The following is a 7,052-nucleotide window of genomic DNA, read 5'->3' on the forward strand; positions in this document are numbered from 1 at the left end:
TGGGCGGTTCACGGTCCACTGTTTGTCCCTTTTTATCAATTTCACTGTGTAGGTAGAATCAATATGCAAGCGATCTTATGTAATTTGAGAATGAAGTTAGCGGTTTGCCCTTTCTTTTTTTTCAATTTTCACACTGACCTCACACAGATCCCCTGTAGAATCATAATAGCAAAAGTCACAAAGTAACCGTGCACTGTTTGGGGACGAGTCTCCGTGCACTTGGGAAACAAGGTCATCCACTAACCTTCTGTTTCCAGCCACAAAGCAAATACTCAAAAGGGAAAGACTGCCATTACCAGCTCCCCTAAGGGGATATCAAGTCATTTCCCATGGGCACACACGTATGCAAACACACACACACACACACACACACTCACTCATAAGCAACCCACAGCCAGATGAGTTTCGAGCCTCCCTCTTTGACACACACACACAGTCACAGGCATTCCCGAGCTCCTCTCAATCCCTCTGACCTCACCTCAATTAGTAGGAGACATCTTTGTTTGGCTCGCCGTGGCTAATTAGCATGGTTCACCACAGAGCGAGTGCTCGGTTAAATTCATTTATCAAGGGGGGCCTGGGACAATTCTTCATGTCAGACCATTAGGGTTACAATTTCTCTCATCATCTCATCAGTTCATTTCATCAGGCCATGTGACAGTTTTGAGGGGAGGGCAAGGGGGGGCGGGTGGAGCAGCGTGATAGACAGATGGACGAAAGGTAACAACATTAAAGAGAGAATGCTAGAAGGAGGGAGCGTGTGGATGCTAAGCAAAACGGACAATTCACTTTAGTGATGTTTTAGGAAGTAGCCGATGGAAAAAAAAAAAAAAGGAGAGTGAGTCAGTTCTCTGAGGAAAATAGACAAGAAAAGGCTTGAACAGTACTGATGCCAGTTCAACACATGAACCTCTCCCTATACAAACCCTCCCATGAGAACATCGCTTATAGATCTTTGTATACACATACTGCGTATAGAGGCCAGCACAGCCTATCAGCATGCATCAAATATTTAAAGCACATTTTGTTCTCAAGTCACAGACACACATGCATGTGAGAGAAGAACAACCATATGCACATTTCCCCCCCGTAGCCTCTAAGCCTTAAACTTCAATATAGAAAGCAATGTTGACACATTTCCCTCCCTCTCTTCGTCTCCGTCTGTCTCTGTTCTGTGTCCCCTTCTTTTAGTAAAATAGAATATTTTGTCTAAATTGCTGGAGGGTATTCAGTAAATTGTTTTTCATAAATTGTTTGTGCCATTTGTTATTTTTCACATGGTGTGCAAATTGATGCACGGCTAAGAGAGAGTGTGGGGGAGGGGATAGTGGGCAGGGACAGAGGGAGATGACCATCATATCATCAATCACAGCAAAATAGCCCACAATGACAAGTGGAAGGTCTCTGACATTTTCTGACTGACTTGATTGATGTGTTTTTGAAGTGCGGGCGGAGACGGTGTCAAACTTCCTTTCTGGCATAGAGCAAACAGATCACACGTCATATGGCAGCGCTCAGCTGGAATCAGTGATATGCTTTTAAACTGTGCGCGTCACCTGCCAGGTGTTTCGCCGTGAAAGAAAAGGGTTGGATTAATGTAGAAGGGTGAACATTTCCTCTGAATGTCTTGAAATTCACGTCTCATAATAATTCTGATTACTTGCTCCAGTGCTGCACTGATCCTGTGTGAGTAAAGAGGGTTTTTTTTCTGTGATTGGCTTTCTGGATTATTTGAACACAAATACTATTCTATCTTTTTTTTCACTGTTGTTTTTGTTGTGTTCTCGTGGCTGTACATTAAAATGGAAACCAGTTGCTGTAAGTGTGAATTGTGCGGTTTTCCAGTTAAGCACATAATATAAGGTTTTCTGCCGGTATTGTGTCACATTCTGCTGCAGCGCAGACTCTATTGTGCCACAAATGTGACATTTAAATCCTTTCAGCCGCTTCACACCATCATGTATGCACTATTCTCTAGAGTCTGTGTTAGAAAGCTTTTCAGTTTCACCTTGAAGGTCAGTCGACACTTCACATGCTGTGGAACACTTTTATCCTTTTTTTTTTTTTTTACGGAATCCAAGTTAAGAAGTGCATGCATGCAGGGCATTCAAAAAATACTCATAGCAGTGTGTGAGTATTGAAATGTATTTTATAGAATGTTTTGCTTATTGTTCTCTGCAGGGTTCTGGCTGGGCAAGAGTTATACCATTGGTTATACCTTGCTGTTTGCTTGTGATCATTGTCCTGTTGGAGAGAGCAGAACAGCTTTGGCCCACTCATAGGTCCTTAGAGCTTTGGACCAGTTTTTAAGTAAGATTAAATGTACATTTTTTTGCTTTGTAAAACATCCTCAAAGCATGATGCTGCCACCACCAAACCTCTTTGTACCACTAGGGGTACAGAAGTCTTAAAACCATTTAGTCTTCTTTCACGTTCATGCATGAGAAGGAAAACAGGGTCTTGTGGTTTTAAAGAAAAAGTTAAACATACTATTGATAGATGTTGAAACTATGGCAGAACCCCCGCAAATTACAGTTAATATGAGCCATGAAGTCCTAATAATAATGAGAGGAGTCGGGTTCTCTCTGCTGTCCTCAAGCTACCTTCCCATGGTGCTCCATTTCACACCGTTATTTCTCTCAGCGTAAAGGGTGGCAAGGCAAGGTGACATTTGAAAAATGTATTTCCCTCTCCGCTCCGTCAATCTGTTCTTTTCCCTTACAGACAGACCCCTCCATCTGCACGCTGACACTGCACGAACACATAAACTTTACACACACATGCTCTGTCTGTTCCACTGACAATGACGCCCCTGGTTACCACGGGCTCTCTGTGTGTTTGGTAGACCAGACTGTGACCTCTGGACCTCCTAAATGACACTGTGGCTGGCTGCGGTGTGACCTGAGGGCCCATTAAGAGTCAAACCCTACCGACAGATCTGTCATATACACTCCTGTGACGGGCTGTTGGACATAACACTGTCACCTTCCGATGACAGGTTGTCAACACCTGTGTCAGGATGATCGATTAGCAGATTAAACCCCCCAAAAACCTTGTCCCCCTGCTTGCTCTTCTCTCTGTAGTCTGATTTAATTGGGACAACAATCATTAATATTTCCTTGTGCAAAGACAGCAGGTCTGTTTATCTCCCTGGTGACAAAGTTTTGCTGCGCGTTTAGAAGTTAATTGCTTGACTCATTAACGGTGTGCATGTGTTTCTCTCTCAGAGCAGCAGGGGATTAAATATTATCTTGTTATGCTGAAATAACAGTGAGAGTGGTGATCATGTAACCAGGGCTGTAAAATGGCCCGAGTGTTTTAGAGCCTTGTGTGATCTGCTCATTCATTTCATTCATTTTTAATAGCCTTTGACGAGAATGCTTGTTTCCATCACCACTATGGCAGTGAGGATGGATACTGACAGTGAGGGAAAATCTCACAAGTGTCTTGCTCTGCTATATCTGGTCCTTGTCAGAATACAGCAAGCCTTCACCCCATTGTTTTTTCTCTGTGTAGCCAGTAAAATAAATGCCAGACATTATTGGTGTTTATAAGGCACGGAAATAGAAGGAAATGGCAGTATAAAATTGACAGCTTTGCTACCACAGTCACAAATAATGGGGCTGCGAGCATGGCTTCTTTGCAGTGGGTGATTTGGCAGCTCGGGTTTTTACTGCTGCTGTTGTCTTTTATAAAGCAACTTGGTTTCGATCTTAAATATTTAATAATTCTGAAAGAAACTGTCTCCCGTCACCCTGCCTGCCACTTTCTTTCCTTCTGTACCATGTCTGCTTTAAATTTGTGTCACACTCTTGAACTCCCATTCATACCTAAACATCAGGCTGATTCACTGATCATTTAGTTGACGGTTGCTGGTGGTGACAGCCAGGCGTAATTTAGTGTCTTTTCATCCCATCAAACAAAAGTGTAACAACAACCGCGGCTGCGGCAAAGCTATTGACAAAGTGTTGTGATTGTGATTTTTAAATTCCCACATAAACAACCAATTCATTACTCACTCTCTGTTGATGGCTGTTTGATCAGTGGAGAGAGACTGTGTTCAAGGACTTGTTCAAGGTTGCTGTGTGCAGATCTGTGATTGCTGTGTAAATCGATTATGGCAACACCCCCATCCAAGGATGCTGTCAGAGTGCCAGGCAGCTCCGAGCTGTCGCTTCAGAGCCAAGAGCCTTGTTTGAGAATGGAAATTGGATATTGAACTTATGCATCGTAGACAAGCATACAAATGATAATTTATGTAGAGTTCATGTATGCAACACATCCTTAGGTATTTTCACCAGCACATGTCTTTATTTATGTCACTGTACGTACATGTGTACATGCAGTAGCATTGTCTTCTGTACCTCAGCAGGTCAAATGGATTCTGATGACTTGAAACCTGTTCAGCCCATAATCATGCATGGAAAAGATGGTTTTGATCTTAAACCTGAAATAATCAATGTGCTATTGTATTCAACCAATAAAACAGGTGTCAGTCCCAGTGCTACCATCTCTACTTAGCTTTGTAGCCTGTTATTTTAGTTTAAGGACACTCGACAGTTTGTGACAGTGGTGAAGCCAAAAGTGCTCCCTTAGACTTTCTAAACATTTTCAGCACAAATGTGTGACTAACTGAACCAAGAGCAACTTGAAGAGCCAGATATTTTGCACAGACGTAGGTATTTAGCAATCAGGAGAGCAAATACATATATTCAAATCAAGCCTAATTACTGTGCTGAATCGGATGTTATAAGAAATCTCAAAGTCTGTAGTTGCTCAAGCATCATTGTGCGGGCCCTTGCAGCCGCTGTGCTGGCAGCAGTTGGTGCTATGCCCTTGACTGATTTCGTGTGCTGAAGATTTCTGGCTGTGTCACGTATAAGGTTTTTACTTGGCACTTCCTGTTTCGTGGCAAAAATGATGGTTGAAATTTGGTACGATTATTGTGCTCAGTTAGTTTATTAATTTACATGACGTGCAAATCGCCAAGATGCACTCCAAATTCAAAATTTACTTTTAGTTTACTTCCTGTTGTGTTGATGCCATGGATTCAATGGACTTTTTTATTCATCTTGGGTTGTCGAATGTTTCCACCAAGTTTTGTGAAATTTGGTGCAACTTAGTTTCAGCTATGTGTGTGTTCGTACTCACACAGTTCCTCTCTCTGTCCACAGATCACTGCACTGAAACTGGAGCCCAAGCTTGAATCCTGGCCACCACTGAGACACCAACGTATCTATGTATGTCCTTTATTTAACCAGGTAAGAAAGTAAAAAATCTTAAAAACAGACAATACAGAAAACAACCACCACAACATCCAGTTTAATTAGTGTGTTATATTTGACTGGAATTCTAGAAGATTTATTAGAAAACTGTGAATAATTCTGATATGTAATTGTAATTTGTATTTGTTTGGGATGAAGTTGCCAAATATCTCAAACATGTCAAAGAATGATTTAATACTCTTTGTTTTAATATATGCTACATTTTAATCTACAAATCTACAACCCCATTGTTCTTCCTCCATTTTGCATTAACCTACTTTCTTACTTGTGTTTGCCCATGCCTCTCCTGGTTTGTCTTACTATTTTAACTCTGACCATGTTTGTTGACAAGAATATACATGGAGTTTCTTAAGTCCAATTAGCTTTGCTTATTTTAGTTGGAAAAACTCTTCCAGTAATGCTTTTATAATCAATTTGGTTTGACAAACAGTGTTGCTTAAAGAGATTAAAATCAACTAACTGAAATATCTGTTTTTAATTTCCACTTTTTTTTTTGGAATTGGACACTGTCTGTCAAGTTAAATCAATTCACTTACAGTGCTAATAGTTTGTAAAATTGTATATCTTGTGAGATATCTCTGCCGGTGACATCGCAAGACGGAGGAAACTTCAATGATGGATTCCATGCCTCCATGTGTCCTATGTATGTTCTAGTAACTTCTCAGTTTCCGTTCATTCTGTTACCATGGAAAAATTTGTGTAACTGTTTCAACATTCTCCTCCTGTGCAATCCTGTGTTATCTCCTAATATCTCCCGACAACTCCCTTCACCTCCTCTGCCGCTGTTCTCATGCTCACCAAAGAACCTCACAGACTGCACTCTGTTGCATCTGTTGACCTTCTCTCTTTCTTGCAAGAAATGAAATCACACAAAGATCTATCTTGGTGTGGATCAGACAATTATCTAGCAATAATTACCATAACAAAGAGCATCAGGACCAATAGCTCAGTCCATGAGAAGGTGACTTATATCTCTGAAATTCTAATGTCATAGGGTCAATTCAAAAGTTTCACTCAAGTAGACAAGTAGCTCACTCAATCAGAAGATGACTTGTATCTCTGAGATTATAAATTCTAATCTTAAAAAGAAGTGAATTTCACACAATTTTAGGAAATATGTCATCCAAAACCACATCAAAAAGTCATATTTTAGTATGTCTTCCAAAATGAGAAAAAATGTCATAGTTTACTATGTCGTCAAGACAATAGGTGTTGGCCTGTTGGCAAAATGGATAAGGCTCTTGCCTCAAAAGCCAAGGATTGTGGGTTCTAGCCCCATCTGGGGTGTAATACTTTGAAATGACAAAGACTTCATACTTAAGTATGTCGTCCAAAAATGTCATAGGTTAGTATGTCGTCCAAAATTTGACAAAAATATCGGTTAATATGTCATCCAAAATTGCATTAAAAAAGTCATAGGTTAGTATGTCGTCCAAAATTTGACAAAAATGTCATAGGTTAGTATGTAGTCCAAAATTTGACAAAAATGTCATAGGTTAGTATGTCGTTCAAAATAACATCAAAAAGTCATATATTAGTATGTCATCCAAAATAAGAAAAAATGTCATCAAAAAAGGATTGGCCTGTTGGCTGAATGGATAAGGCTCTGGCCTCAAAAGCCAAGGATTGTGGGTTCAAGCCCCATCTGGGTTGTAGTACTTCGAAATGATAATGTCGCATACTTTAGTATGTCGTCCAAAAATGTCATAGGTTAGTATGTCGTCCAAAATTTGACAAAAAAGTCATAGGTTAGTATGTAGTCCAAAA

The 7,052-nt window shown here is 40.4% G+C and overlaps 1 long non-coding RNA gene across 1 annotated transcript in view; it reads left to right on the forward strand.

Moving 5' to 3' along the window:
* Positions 1–5,252, forward strand: part of LOC122766490 — an 82,184-nt gene extending 76,932 nt beyond the window's left edge. The window contains exon 7 of the long non-coding RNA XR_006360074.1: positions 5,175–5,252. This is a non-coding gene — a long non-coding RNA (uncharacterized LOC122766490). The remainder of the gene's footprint in view (positions 1–5,174) is intronic.
* The last annotated feature ends 1,800 nt before the right edge of the window (positions 5,253–7,052 follow it).

This window comes from Solea senegalensis, linkage group LG3 (genome assembly GCF_019176455.1).
Source record: "Solea senegalensis isolate Sse05_10M linkage group LG3, IFAPA_SoseM_1, whole genome shotgun sequence".
Taxonomy (NCBI): Eukaryota; Metazoa; Chordata; class Actinopteri; order Pleuronectiformes; family Soleidae; genus Solea; species Solea senegalensis.